Source organism: Acomys minous, assembly GCF_964271855.1.
Source record: "Acomys minous genome assembly, chromosome: 13".
Classification (NCBI taxonomy): Eukaryota; Metazoa; Chordata; class Mammalia; order Rodentia; family Muridae; genus Acomys; species Acomys minous.
In genome coordinates, this window is record NC_140495.1 from 42,883,432 (window position 1) to 42,899,713 (window position 16,282).

Genomic DNA, 16,282 nt, shown 5'->3' on the forward strand with positions numbered 1-16,282 from the left:
CCGCTACGCCTTAGGTACCCACATTTATATATTATTCATTATATGGATGACATCTTACTTGCTGGCCCTAACACGGCTGAGCTCTCTCTCGTCACCCAGGAACTTGTTAAGAGTTTGGGTCATCTGGGACTTAAAATTGCCCCAGACAAAATACAACTACACCCCCCTTTTCTTTTTCTGGGCTATGAACTTGGGACCTCTTCAGTCAGGACCCAAAAGGTCCAGCTCCGCCGAGACACCCTTAAAACACTTCATGACTTCCAGCAGCTTTTGGGGGACATAAACTGGCTGCGCCCCTACCTTAAGCTCACTACTGGAGAGCTTAAACCCCTTTTTGATATTTTAAAAGGCAACTCTGACCCTTCTTCACCACGCAGTCTCACTGCTGAAGCTTCAGTGGCCCTACAAAAGGTCGAAGACGCCATCTTCCACCAGTCCATCTCCTATTATGACCCTACCCAGCCTTTCGCGCTCATAATTTTTCCTTCCCTCTTTGCCCCCACAGGACTGCTCTGGCAACGGACCCCTCTCTTTTGGCTCCATCTCCCCTCCTCCTCCACTAAGGTCCTTCCTACCTATCCTACTCTGGTTGCGTCTCTCATTCGACAGGGGCGGGAAGCGGCCACCAGGCTTTTCGGAAGGGACCCTCACTCTATTATCACGCCTTACTCGGCCACACAAATAAGGTGGCTTTTTCAAAATTCAGATGATTGGGCGGTCTCCTGTATTTCTTTTTGCGGCCTATTAGATAATCATTATCCCCCAGATAAACTAATTCAATTCCTGCAGCGACAACCTGTCATCTTCCCGAGAGTCACCCGCTCCAGACCCCTCCCCCAAGCTTCCCTGGTTTTTACTGATGGCTCCTCTACCGGGGTTGCTGCCCTTTCTGTGGACGGAGCTATCCTGCAAAAACAAACCCCCCATACCTCTGCTCAGCTTGTTGAGCTGGAAGCTGTTGCACACGCCTTTACATTGCTTCCCCATACTCCCTTTAATCTATATACTGATAGTGCCTATGTAGCATCCTCTGTTCCACTCCTCGAGACGGTTCCTCGTATTAAGCCTGCTACTAATGCCTCTCCTCTCTTCTCCCGTATCCAACAGCTTATTCTTTTGCGCTCTCAGCCTTTTTTCGTTGGTCATATTCGCGCTCACTCTACCCTGCCAGGGCCTCTGACTACACTTAATGCCCAGGTGGACTCAGCCACGCGCCCCCTGCTTTCAGGGCTGGCCGTTCCATCCGCCAGTGACCCCGTTGTTATGGCCAGGGAGGCTCACGCCCTCCACCACCTTAATTCCCAAAGCCTCCGCCACATGTTCTCCATCACTCGGGAACAAGCCCGGGCTATTGTTAAAGAATGCCAGGCATGTGTCACCTTTCTTCCCGAGCCACATACGGGAGTCAACCCTCGTGGCCTCATGCCTGGACAGGTCTGGCAAATGGATGTTACTCATTTCTCCTCTTTTAAGAAACTTAAGTATATTCATGTGTCTATAGATACTTTTAGTGGATTTATTTGCGCCTCTCCGCACGCTGGAGAGGCTACTAGAGATGTTATTGATCATGTTTTATATTGCCTTACTGTTGCCCCCAAACCCTATACCTTAAAGACTGATAACGGCCCTGGGTATACAAGCTCTGCCTTCAAGTCCTTCTGTGCCCAACTACAGATTAAACATGTTACGGGGATACCTTACAATCCCCAAGGACAAGGAATTGTCGAGAGGGCCCATCAGACACTTAAAACAATGCTTAATAAATTACAGTTTTCCAAAGGAATCCTATATCCCTCTACAGCAGGGCCTCGCCTGCTTCTCAATCATGCATTGTTCATCCTAAATTTTCTACAAAAGGATGATCTTGGCCATTCGGCGGCCGATCGCCTTTGGCACTCCTCCACCTCCTCCACCTATGCCAAGGCTCTGTGGAAGGATCCACTGACCCACCGATGGCATGGACCCGACCCAGTCCTTATTTGGGGCAAAGGTCATGCCTGCATTTATGATCAGAAAGAACAAAATGCGCGCTGGTTACCTGAGCGCCTAGTCAAACCTTTTAACCCCCCTCTCCCAGGGAACTCCCCTGAGGAAAAGATGTAATTGTGCTCTTTTTTAGGATAAAAAAAGATACCGCCGATGCATCACGTTGCTACTCACCACGTCGCTCCCTTGCCTCTGCCTTCCTGAAGTGATTCTCGCCGCATTCCTGCGCCAACCTCAGCCTTATACAATCTATAATTTTATCTGGGTCATTATTAACCAAGCGGGAGATATTGTTAGTTCCTCCTCCTCTCAGGGCATTAATCCCCAGTGGCTCGATTTACAGGTTGACCTCTGTGCCCTGGCCCTGGGAGGCCCCTCTTCTTGGGGCGTGGAAGACATTTTTTTTCTCTCGCTCGGTTGGTGGTCCCAGTCCCGGCTGCTGTAATGACCTGGAGCGCATCATGCTCCACAAAACCTTACACCAAGATGGGATTGCTTGGGCCGGAGGGCTCTATGTTTTCCCGGGACCCTCTCATCGCTGTGGTGGGGCCCAAGATTTTTACTGTGCCTCTTGGGGGTGTGAGACCACTGGCGACACGTACTGGAAGCCATCCTCTTCTTGGGACCCTTAAAGACCTTTGCAATGTAGCTCGTTCAGTCACCAATGGCTGGTGCAACCCCCTGACCATTCGCTTCACTGAGCCCGGTAAACGTGCCATTTGGACGGGTCGTGGATTTGAATGGGGCCTCCGTGTTTATAAATCAGAGTACGATTTTGAACTTACGTTCAGGTTACACCTCCTGAAAGAAGGTACCCAGTAAGGGCGCTGCAGTGGTTGGGCCTAATCATATTTTCCATCATCCTGTTCCCGTTCCTGCTCCTGACCCGCCCCCCCCCCCCCCCCGCCTAAACCCGCCACCCCCATGCCTCCCTCCCCTCCCACCCCCTCCCTTCCGACCTACCCTCCCCCTGGGCCCCCCCCCCATTTCGGCTGATGTCATTCCCCAGTTGACAAATGCCTCCATATGGGCCTTAAAAAAAAAAAAAAAAAAAAAAAAAAAAAAAATGAATGACTCCTCCTTGTCATTTCCTGAATGTTGTATGTGTTTCTCCCCCTCCCCGCCCTTTTACGAGGGTATTGCTCTTCTTTCCACCTTGCTCTTTACTAATGTTACCCCACCCTCACCGGCTTAGCTCCCGACAATCGCATTACCCTCCAGCCTGTTTCCGACATAGGTACTTGCCTCCTGGGTCCCCATATGCTCCCTCCCCCAACCTCTTCCCCTCAGCGACGTTCGCGCCCAGACTGTCATTCCCGACCTCTCCCTCCCCTACATTCTCGCGCCAAATAACACCCATTTTGCTTGTTCCTCTGGTTTAACCTCGATCGTCTATGCCCCTACCTTCCTTTCCTCCAAAGACTGGTGTGTCCTTGTTATTCTTCTTCCCCGTTTTACTATTCATGACCCTGACTCATTTTTAAATTTTCTGAAAGGGGGAATTTCCCCAACCCTAACCTTGCCTCCCCCTGGCTTACTACTCTTCTCCCCACCCTGCTCGGGCCCCTCGTTGGTGTTCTCCTTCTATTATCCTTTGGCCCATGGACTTTAAACCGTCTTACAGGGTTTGTTAAAAGTCAGGTTGAAGCTGCCACCAAGAATATCCAGGTTCACTACCGCAGCCTGGAGACTGAGGACTCAAATGAGACTTCTATTTCCATCCAGGAGATTTCACCTACGCCTCAGTCGGTTAACTACGGGCGGCCTTTGCAGTTCCTATGGGCGGCCTTTGCAGTTCCCGAGGATGCAGAATGCTGGATGGTGAGCCTGGTTGTGCCCTCGGTGCCTTTGGTAAACCTGTGCAAGCCCTCCCCTATATCTTTTGGCCTGAGCCCACCTTGACCTGACCCGCGATAGTGCCTGGTAAGTCAGAGACGGAGCGATCGAATAAGTCTCGGTTATCAGACGTCGGTCGGTCCTTGGTGGGAGGACAGACCATAGGCGTGGTAAGATTGAGCATCGATCCTCTAGCAGGCTCAGGCCATCGCGAGGCCCCCTCTCCTTGGGAATTTGGCCGGTCCAGAATAACTGTTGTCCTGAAACATTGGACATTAGTGATTCTTAAATATACCGCCATCCTGTAACAATGACTGGTGACCTCCTAAAGGTCATTCGCTGGGCTGTAAGGTCTCCCTCAGGCCAAAGTAAACAAAAGGGGTGAGGATGCCAGGGACCAAAAGGCCTGAGGCCGACTCCCACCCATTCAGTATTTGCAGCAAACATCCTGCTGGGCCACTCATTAGGTATGCAAGGCATCCGGCTTAGTCCTGAGAAGACAGCGATCTGATCCTAAGATATTCACAGAGACATCCTGCTTTGTCTCTCCTGGAAGACCCCTCCCCTTGCAAATGTTCCCGGGGCTCAACCCAGAAGATTTTGTACTTTTCCACTACTCTCCTTGCGTACCCCCGCCCTCACTAAAGCAGGTTTTAAAAAGCCTGCCCTTACCTTTAATAAACGAGCTCTTGACAAGCAATTGTTCGCTTGAGCTACTGTCTCTCTCCCGCCCATGTCTTTATGTACAGGTTGCGACCCCCCTCGATCCCCCAATAACTGACCAGCTGGACTGGTTGGTGGACTAATTATCGTTACATGGATTAATTTCAGTGAGGGGAGAGTCTGCAAAAGATTCCGGAAGGGGAGAGCAGAGGAGATCTGCAATCTTCAGGGAGCCTGGAGGTGCTAACCATCTGGAGGAACGTGAACCACTGTCCTTCCACCATGTTTTTCTAAAGTCAACAGGGTTCCTCAAAATAAAGATGAAAACATGGCAGCATCACGTTTATAACTATGTCGCTGCAACAGCCGAAGCCGAAGCACAGAGGAAACGCTCTTGGTGTAAAGAGAGATCAGCGCCTTTGAGACAAGGTTTCATGGATCTCAGGCTGACCTCAAGCCTGCTATGTAGGTGAGGGTGGCCTCAAACTTCTGATCCTCCTGCCGCTACCTCCTCAACGATAGAATTACAGATGTGCAGCCATTGAGTGTGGTTTTTAGTGATACTAACTGAGCCCAGCTTTCTAGGCCGGTGCAGAATCAGTTAAGCTATGTCTCCAGTGTTTTTGTTTGTTTTGCTTTATTGTTTTGAGCTGCTGTAAATCGCATTCTAGGTGAGCATGCTGCCAGGAGATTACACCCCCCAGCTTAGTTTCTGTATTTTTCTGTGAAGTGTTACATACAACATGAATGTTTAAAGCCTGTGGAGGTTTTATGGGCATGCCAAAGTGTCTAGAGCAGTGGTTCGCAACCTACCGAATGCTAAGACCCTTTAATACAGTTCCTCAACCATAAAGTGTGACCCCCAAACATAAAGTTATTTTTGTTGCTACTTCATAACTATAATTTTGCTATTGTTATGAATCATAATGTAAATATCTGTGCTTTCTAGTGGTTTTACCTGACCCCCTGTAAAAGGGTCTTTCAAGGGAGTTTTGGCCAACAGGTTGAGAGCTACTGGTCTAGAGCAATGCTGTCCCATAGGAATATATGTCATATATACAATCTAAAAACCTGAATAGCTGTATTAGAAAGATAAAAATGATTAGTTCAAATTAATGCTAGTAAGTTATTTATTTACTGTAGCCTATATAAAACGTTATCATTTCACATGTAATTTTTATAAAATTGTTAAATGCTACTTATGCTATTAATACCTAACATTCTAATAATAGCTAATCTGATACTTCCACACTAAATCTTCAGAGTCCTGTGTACATTTTAGAGTTTACTATGCCTTGCTTTGGATTAGCCACATTTAAAGCACTTAGTAGCCAGAGGTGGCTGATGACCATTGTATTGGACAACAGAGCTCTAGAGAAACCACTTAAGACATGCAGAGTATATCTGAGAATTAAAAGAGGACAAGAAAAGTGGAGGGGACAAACAGCAATGTAATGTTAAACAAATGGATTAGTGATTATATTAAATATCAGTGACAAAGCATTAAAAGGCGCAGGTTGCCAGACTAAATTTAAAAAAAAAAATCAAAATATATGCTGTCTATAATAGACCCACTCTACAGACACAGATAAGTAGAAAAATAAGTGGTTATAAAAATATCTAAAAGACAATAATGAATATAAATTCTAGTGACTATTTTGGTACCAGGTAAAACAGACTTAAAGAACCAAAGAGAATTTTTACTAGTGATGGAACTCCATAATGATACAAATGTAAATTCAACACAAAGACATAAGAATCATAGATCTGTATGTCCATATTACGGGGCTTCAGAGTATGTGAGCTAACAAGTGACAGAATTACAGAGAGAAATAGGTAACTCACAATTCTATATGGAAAAGTTAACTCAACAACTAATGGAACTAGGAAAATTTCAGGTATCAAACTCTGAACATTACTAGTCACTGACTTAATGGAACACGCGCAGTTGTAAGATACAAATTCTACTAATGTGTGTGTGATGCATTCACAGAGTGTCTAAAAGTGCCCCAGCCTGGTGTGTGTGAATGTGTGTGTAAAATCCTGGGGCTACTAAGCAGGGATGAGGGTAGGGATGGAGATGAAAGAGAGGATAAGATGGAGGAAGGATTAACCAAAATTTAGGAGATGTATATGAAAAAGCCACCTGGAAACTTACAACATTGTAAGCTAATTAAAGCTTAAAAAAAAAAAAAAAGCCGGGTGTGGTGGTACATGCCTTTAATGCCAGCACTTGGGAGGCAGGGGCAGGTGGATCACTCTGAGTTCAAGGCCAGCCTGGGCTACCAAGCAAGTCCAGGACAGCCAAGACTTCACAGAGAAACCTGTCTCAAAAAACTAAAAACATAAAATAAAGAGGGTATAAAAGGAGCTAGCATTGGCAACTGCTGTTTCTAGGCGCTGTGGCTTATTTAACTAAACGCCCCAATCCTAGACTTGCTACCTATCCTTATAAGTTGCTGGTCAGGGGGACACAGAGAAATGATGCAGGAGCTGAGCTGAGCTGAGCTGAGCTGGGCGTTTCCTCCCTGCTGGCTAGCTTTCAAAGTGCTGAAAGGTATTAACAGATTACCTGGGAAGAAGAGGCATTGACATTCACCCGACATGCTACTACTGTGCCACCAAGCAAGTTGTGCAGAGTGGTGCAGTAGTGGCACAGCTGCTATGGGGGTAACTAACTGCCTTCTGCTTGGGGCTGAGGTCTCCTTCCCTAGAGGGAATTCATTCCTGCTATGCAACCTGGTCAAAAGCCAATGATAACAAAAGTCATAGGCTTAGGGAGGAACCTACTACCGAGGCTTGGGTGAGTCAGTTCATTGTCAAGCTGCTTTCAGCCTTGGTCAGAGAAGCTTTCATGTACAGTGAGGGGTCAGTTAATGAAAAGAACCTAGTTGGCCACAGTGATGAGAACTGAATGAATTGTTAAGTGTGCAGTCCCATTTGGGACATCTTTATTACCCCCTCCAAGGTTCAGGGGTCATTGCAGATGAGGGGACAGAGAAAATATTGGCTAAAGGATGAGGGGCAATGTTGTAAATAGACATCTGGACATGACTTGGTCATCACACTCATGAAATCATAGAATCTCTGGTTATCTTTACAAGCCTGGAAAATGAGGCCTGTCGATATTACATCATGGGTGGAGGATGGGCTTGGCAGTTAATGGCTGTGGGTGAGGACCAATCATTTCCTTCTGAGGTGTAGCCGCTGGGTAGTTACTTGTGCTCCAGTAAATAATCCTCTGCCCATGCTCATACGGGCGACCCTAATTAATGACTCAATGGATAAATGGATGGATACATGGTTGGAGGGATGGATGGATGGATGGATGGAGTGAGAGAGAAAGGCAGAGACTGAGAGACAGGACTTTCTTGGAGAGATGGGGTTCAGTAGGAGTGAGAGGGGATGAGAGGATAATGGCAGAGTATATGTTCAAAATAACTTATGTATACATATGAAATTATTAAATAATTTAAAAAGAAAAATAATACCTCCTCACGGGGTTGCTGGTGAACACAGTGGTTAATCTTGATTGTCATCTTAATGGGATTTAAACTCACCACAAAGCACACACACATCGAAAGGTGTTTACACAAAGGTTTAGCTGGGCAGAGGCCCTATCCTGAACGTAGATGCTAACATCACACAGGATCCAGTCCTGGGCTAAATAAAAGAAGAATGCCATCTGAACACTAACATTCACCTGCCTGTTTCCTGACTCTGGACACAACGTGGCCAACTGTCTTACACTTCTGCCACAGTTCCTTCCTGGCCGTAGAGAGCATTACTCTGAAGCTGTAAGCCAAGCAAACCCTTCCTCAAGGGTTTTGCTTTTGTTGGGTATTTGACTTCATTAACAAGAAAAGTAGCCCATGCAGAAGATTGCTATGGAGAAATGGGGCTGCTGCTATGATAAACATGGCCATGGGGTTCATACATATTTGCAGAAGAATGGGGAAGCTTCTGGAATTTTGTGTTGACTACACTATAGCGGAGGGCGGTACACCCAGGAACACAGGTGCAGCACACATGAGCCACATGGACTGTTGACATTATTGTTTTGGAACAATTCTACTAGATTTTCAGAAAAGAGCAACAACCAACATTTTACTCAAAAAATAGAACCGGGAGGAGCACATCCAAAGTACTTCTACAAAGCTAATATTACTTTAATACCATAACCAGGTAAAGACACAAGCAAAGAAAACTACAGGCCAATATCTATGGTGAAAATTGATGTAAAAAATCCTCAGTAAAAGCCTTGTAAGCTGAAAACAGGCATGTGTGAAAAGGTCATCCACCTCAGCAAGTGTGCTTCTCCCTGACATGTAAGGATGCTCCAGCATGCATAGGGCTACAAATGGAATAAATCATATAAGTGGTCTGAATGGGAAAAAAAAATCACATGACCATAGGTAAAGATGCAGAAAAAGCCTTTAGCAAATCTAACATGCCTTCATAATAATATAAGTCCTAGAGAAAGTATGACTGAAGGGAACATACTAAAGGCATATGACAAACCCACAGTCAACACATGCTAAACGGAGAAAAGCTGAGGAAATTCAATTAAAATCAGGATAAGACCGAGTTGTCCACTATTCTTCATTCTTCTTCAACATAGTTCTTAAAACACTAGCCAAGAGAAGGTGATTAAAGGGATATAAATATGAAAAGAAGTAAAATTATCCATATTTGTAGATTATATGATATTATACATAAGATATTATACAAAAAATCCACCAAAAATCTTCCAGAGATAATCAATAACTCATTAAAGAGGCAGAGTACAAAATATACTTACAAAACCCACGAGCCTTTCTATACACCAAAACCAACACGTTGAGCAAGAGATCATGGGCACACTCCCATTCACAATAGCCTCGAAGAAATAAAATATGTAGGAATAAACCTAGCCAAGGAGGGAGAAGAACACTACAATGAGAAATTTAAATCTCTGAAGACGGAGATTGAGAAATACACTAGAAAATGGGAAAACATCTTCTGTTCATGAATTGGTAGAATTAATATTGTGAAAATGACCACCCTACCAGAAGCAATTTAAAGATTCAGTGCAACCTCAATCAAAACATCTGCTCATTCTTTATAGAAAATAAAATTAAAAACCTCCTACAAGGCATAGGGAATCACAAAAGACTTGAGATAGCTAAAACAATTCAAAGCAAAAAGAACAGTTCCCAGAGAGATTACTGTTCCAATTTTCAAGATATACTACAGAGCCATTGTAATAAAATCAGTATGGTACTAGCACCAAGACATGAGAACAATGGAACAAAATAGAAGATCCAACATGAATCCGCATAACTACAGCCATCTGATATTTGACAAAAATGCCAAAAACTTACACCGGAGAAAAGAAAATATTTTCAACAAATGATGCTTGGAAAACTGTCCACATGTAAGAGAACAGCATTAGACCTGTGTCTAGTTCCATTCATAAAAATTAACTCTAGATAGATCAAAGACCTCAATGTGAGACCAGAAATGCTGGAGCATAGATGGTGCCCTGCAGGATGCAAGCATAGGAGAGGACTCTCAACTAGACTCCATGGCCCAGGAATTAAGGCCAACACCCAAGTGGGACTTCATAAGATGAAAACTATTTTGTACAGGAAAAAAAAATCTCAATCAATCAAGTAAAAGGAAGCCCACAGAGTGGGAGAGAATGTTTGCTTGCTATGCATCTGACAGAGGAGTAATATCCAGAATATTCAGAAAATGAAGAATGAAGAAAACAAAAGGCTAATTAAAAGTGGGCTATGGATCTGAACTGAGAGTTCTCAAAAGAATAAATAAAAAAATGGCCAAGAGATATCTCAGAAAGTGTTTATCACCTTTAGCAAGTAGGGAAATGCAAATTAAAACAATTTTGAGATTTCATCTTACCCCTGTCAGCGCAATGGATGAAACCAGAAAATATACCGAATGAAGTGAAAAGCCGGCTCAGAAACATGAAACTTGCGTGTTCTTCCATTTGTCATTTTAAGTCACAGATCCTTTGATGTGAATACGTAACATGCAGTAACCATATCAACCAGGAAAGTGAGGGGGGACCACGGGATAACTGGAGTGGGCAATGGTGGGATACAGGTGCTATGAAGGGAGAATGGGAAAATGGTCAGGAGTCTTTAACCGGGCCTGGGAAAGGAGGACAATACAGAAGGAGAAAGGGGGAATAAATAACACCAAGAAGGTTTGAAAAGACATAGGGAATCACACTCTTTTATGTCCACCTAAAATCACATATAGACACATAGGTTAAAGAAGTTACATTGCTTGGATTGTTAATGTTCTCCCCAAGAGCCATGGATGATCTAACAAAAAAATCCAGTACCAAGCATGAGAACCCTCCTCTGGAGCTGTTGGTTAGCAGAGTCCAAGAGGATCCCCAAAACAATATAAGCTACTGTTGTTGCTCCTAAATGTCTTCCAGAATTTGAAGGCAAGGACTTTATTACTGAGGAAACCATGCACTTTGGACATAGGACTTAGAGGGATGGAGCTGGAACTGACTCGAGAGGCACATCATGGAAGACTGGCTCTCAAGGTATCATAAGGTGCTACACAAGTTGCCAAACTAGAAGAGCAAGCAGTAGTCCTGCCCAGCCACAAAGCCTATGGGCCACTAACAGTGAATGGACATGCAAGACACCCCAAAGAGTGACATGGGATTTTTCATCATGGGAGTAACCAACAGCAGTATAATTGGATTTAAGGCCCACTCAACTGGAAGGAACTCATGCCTGGTACAGTAACCTTAGCCAACTACCCTTGGCTGGAGAGGCCAGATGCAAGAGATCGTACTACGCTCAAGTTTCCAAGCCTGTATATATGTATATATGTAACTATTTTCTAGATGTTCATCCTTATACCCACAGATAAGCATAATTTTCACTACTCATCAAAGAAGCTTCTTTTTGCAACAGCTGGAAACTATTATAGAGATCCACAATTGGCCAAAATGCAGAGAATAAGTAAGCATGGGGTGCCCAGCCCTGACCAATACATCTGCTAGGCAATTCCCACACCTAAGGCTCAGGGAACATCATGGAAGAGGGGACAGAAAGTTTGTAACAACTAGAGGCTCAGGATGCCTATTAATAGATGCTGTCCCCTAGACAAGGCAGGGGAAATGCACCCGTGAGCTCTCAACAATATGTGTCTCTGAACAAGGCTAGTAGTATACTGCTGCTGCTGCTGCTGCTGCTATTCATACTACTACTCGTTGGCATGCCAATGCAATGCATATATATGTGTGTGTGTGTCTAATATATATATGTATATACATATATACATACATATATATATGTGGAAAGTTGAACAACTTAGCTTATTTTAATTTACTCACTTGCCTACAATAATCTAGAATATTCCTAGACACCGAGAAATAAGTTCTGAGAGCATTCTGTTCTTTTGCATTCAACTTATACGTGAGCTGAAAGCCGGATGAGGGCTTAACCTGGTTTTTGCAGCCCCCTCCTCCCCAATAAGCCAAGTGCATGCTTCCAAACTTGGCAGCCAGGTGATCACCAGGGTTCCCGTTCCCTGAGGAAGCTCCACAGAGCACTGGGGAGTGAGGTCTGTGCTCTCCCGGCTGCCCTGGAGGGGGGTGTCAGGAATCTCGCCTCATTTTCCTGAGTCACATGCTCTTCTCACTCATGGGGTTCCTACCATAGTAGGAAATGCTGAAGAGAGCAGGTCCTCCACAGCAGCTGAGGCTGTGGAACAGGGTGAGCACTGCCAGTCCCTAGAGTCCCTTCCTTCTCGGGGTTAGAGGAGACTTCCGCCCACCAAAGCACTACCTTCGTTCCTCGGAGGGTACCCAGATGTAATAACAGCTACTAACAGTCACTGGTGATGGGTGCCACTGCCTCTTTTCCTCCTTGCTCCATCCTTCTAAGAAGAGTTCCCACCGGGACTGGGAGAGTGATGAAGGACACTGTTTCACAAGCCTTCCTCAGTGCCCACCATGGCTTCTGTCTCCTAGGCAACTTCCACAGTGGTGATATAATGTATTCTATACCCGATTAGCAACTGGGACGACTTATGCAAGTAGTCACGTTTTCCATCATCTTTTGTACTTGTAAAATGTAACTACATTAATAACTCAAAATAGAAATCACCAAGTATGTATCTATATGTATTAAATGTAAATAGACACCTCCATTTCGCCCTGAGTAACAGTATGCAACTAGGATTTACTCAGTACACAGAGCTTACTGTATGCTAGCGTCCTAGTTGCCTACTTTATAGAATTTAATTTTCTAAGTTTAAATGATGCAGAAATCTTAAAATAAAAATCTTGTACCACGCTCTTTTTATAAATGGGGAAATCAAAATTCAGAGAGTTCATTTTTTCTATAATCACATAAATCATATGCAGTGTGCGTTGGCGCAAAGATTCCGAACGGCACAGCATCAAATCCTCTATTTTGCTTCCCTTTAACCCAAGGTCAGTGGAAGCCTGTGGAAGGTGAGAAGCCAGCCTTTTCCAACATGAGAAAAGTGAGGCTGACAAAGGAAGACCCATGGCATGTAAAAGCGAATTGTAAATATCAAGACTGTGAAACAGTTCTTTCCATCCCTGATGTCTTTTAGTGAGAAGTAAAGTTTCAAGATGCATAAATCCTGTGGGTTTCTTTTTCCTGTTACAGGTGATAAGGCTACAAAATTGCAGTAGGTTGGGCCAGTCAAAAATATTAGGGTGCAGAGAGGCTTCTGTGAACGAATCGGCTGATTTGATGACTACGTGCTCCTTCGAAAGGGTCAGACTGAACATGAAGTTAGCACTTTTTTCTTGCAAATAAGTAGTGTCCATGTCATATGTTTAAATTAGGTAAGAACCGAGCTTGGGTTTATTTATAGACACTGAGACTTTAAACACAAAGTTAACTACAATTCTATTCTAACTACAATTCTGTTCTATGTATTCAAGATAGAGGATCCAAAAAAATAATCGGTATTGGTTTTGTTGGGTAAAAATTATCTTTCAAGACAGGGCCTCTCTACATAGACCAGGCTGGCCTCAAAATCACAAAGGTCCCCTGTCTCTCCTTCAGAGTGCTAGGATTAAAGGCATGTGCCATCAGGCTCAGAAAACTTTTAATAAGGTTTTTCTTCTCTTTCGATGTCTTTTATGATTGCAAGGGAGTTAGAAATTGAGTTTCTGATTCTTTCTCTCCCCGAGGATGGCCTGTGGAAACTGAGTCTCAAAGACTCAAATTTCTTGGCTTATCCCAGAAATGGAGCTCAGTTTCAGCATCAACTCTGCTCTAGCCATTTGTGAGGCTTGAAAACAGCCTTTGGGGTTTTAGTTTAAGTTCCTGTCACATTGGAGCTACATCCATCTTAGCTCTAAAATCTTACATAGCTGGCATTTTCTGCCAGAGGTGCCAGGACCTGACCCGGAGACCACTTCCTCTCAGAGAGAGAGAGATGAGACAATGAAGACAAAATTCTTTAAGTATGATATACTCCGCTAGGTCTGAGTTGTCAGTCAGCAAATAAAATGCAATATGTGCACTTAGGATTACAGATAAACACACACACACACACACACACACACACACACACACACATACACACACACACACAGAGGTGTACATGTTTTCAAACACACTTATTGTAAAAGCTGGTTTGTATTGTTTTTATCAGGAAGATATTTTGTAGGGTACCCTGTATTTTATTTGGCATCCCCACTTGTGTTTGGTTCCAGATGCCTCAGGAGCCTGGAGGACTATTCTGAAACACACAGAGCATGTGTCGTCATGCTGCTTTTCTGTAAAGTGGCTCAGAGCACCTTTGTTTCATTTTTATATAAGGTTCCTGAAAAAGTCCATAATCCAGAATGCAACTGGATATTGCCAAGAAACGGAGACAACGGTGCCCTCGCCTGCAAGTGACCAAGACCATGTACAGGTGTGGACTCTAAGTAAAAGTATTCCCAATTCTTTACCCAACTTCCGGTGAAAGCCTCTAGAAGCGGGGCCACTTCCTGTGTGAGAGCATGTTCCCCACCGCCCACCACACTGAGCATGCACATGTGCTGAAGCGTCACTTGTCACTGCGGGGCACTTCTGGCTGAGGCTGTGAATCAGCTGTGCCTGCTCCGTGTCCCTGTCGCATTCCAATGGCTGCATCTGTTGGGGCTCATCAGCTCTGCCTCCCGGAATAGAAGCAGGCTTGGCCCCTGCTGACCATTTTTAGTTAAGTCCAGCGGAACGGGGATTCCACTTTGCCATTTCATTGCCAAAATGATTTTTTTTTAAACGTGAAACACAGACCATGATATCCATTGTGCACAGGCAGAACAAAACTCTATATTATTTTCTGTCAAGTAACAAATGTAGGGTATTTGCAGAGGTAGGCGTTCAATTTTGTCAAGAAATTATATTTTGGGAAGTCAAAGAGTTAATTTGAGTTTTGGACTACTAATTCCGTTAAAACTGATAAAATTGTGTCTCTCCTGAATTGTCGTGTTGACTAAACCACGTGTTAAAGTGGTTACTAATGAAATTAAAGATGGAATTCTTACCCTCCTGAGCAAGCCCTAAGAATTTTCTTTGCTTCCTCCTCTCTATAAAAGAGTGGGAGAAAAACTTCTACGATTTAGAGATTTACAACAATCATTACAAAGCACATGTAATTTTACTTTTATAGGGTATCACTCATACATATCAGTTACTGTGTCCGTTTCCTTGGTTACAACATTTCTCAAATTCCAGAACAAAGTTTTCTGACTCCCAGCTTCAGATCAAGGGACATGACCTGGAGCACCCAGCTGGAGATGTCTTGCAGGAAAACAGCTCCATTGCCGCCGACACTCGGACACCCCCACCGGCTCCCACCCACACAGCGAGCCATACACACCCTAGGATCCAGACGGCAAGAGTTGGCAGTGGCAGTTGCGATCCCAGCTTCTCCCTCCTGTGTGAAGTGAGAGAGCCCCGTTGGTTAAGGTCTGACAGCAGACTCCTTTGGGGAGGTATCTGTGGAGAGAAAGGGAGGGCGGAAGAAGGAAAAGCCAGCGAGGACTAAGCAGCAGCCGTCTGACAAACCCTAGTGGCAGTAATTTTTAGAATAGCTCTTTGCCACGCCACTGGAGGAAACGGGCTGAGCCTGCGCGCTGCTGGCCCGGAGCAGCCTGAACCTTCCTCTCCCTCTTTGGTCTTGAGCTTATGGGTAACGCTGGGGAAGAGGGCGGTGCCCTGGTTGGTGGAGAGGGGTTGGGTTTCTTGACCTGGCCAGGTTGATTTGCTCATTTGTTTTTAAGTCAAGAATTCAATGGGTGCGAGGAAAGGAAATTAACTAACTGGATGTTCAGTTGCAATGGCCAGAAGCCGGGACTCGAGAAGAGCTCTAAGCAGAGAATTGTGGGCAAAAATTCATTTCTAGGAAGGTAAATAGCCGTCACCTCAGGTCCTGTGAGGAGACTGGTTATAAATAGATTGTTCCGTAGAGGAGGAGACATGTTTACCAGGACGGGAGATGCTCTGCCGCACTTCAGTATGGAGCTGACATTTCACAGTTTAATAAAGCCAGGTTTGCGAACAGCCCTCCATCAGCCATTGACCCACAGGAGGGTCTGCGATAAACACGCTTGCACAGAAGCATGCTGGGAAATGCCTGCGTTGCCAACATTTCACGCAAGAAAAGCAATTCAAATGATTGTAATTGGGGGATGGCTTTTAATAGGCACCTAGGGTATGAAATTACTGCTCTAAAGGTCAATATGGTATTAGCTTTAGGGACGAGCACATAGATCATTGAAAAGAAACAT

General features: G+C 44.5%; 1 protein-coding gene across 1 annotated transcript in view; it reads right to left on the reverse strand.

Moving 5' to 3' along the window:
* Nucleotides 1-15,718, reverse strand: part of KLHL31 (kelch like family member 31) — a 29,373-nt gene extending 13,655 nt beyond the window's left edge. The window contains exon 1 of the mRNA XM_084754269.1: nt 15,373-15,718. The gene's annotated coding sequence lies outside the window, so the exon portion shown is untranslated. The remainder of the gene's footprint in view (nt 1-15,372) is intronic.
* Nucleotides 15,719-16,282: the final 564 nt, after the last annotated feature.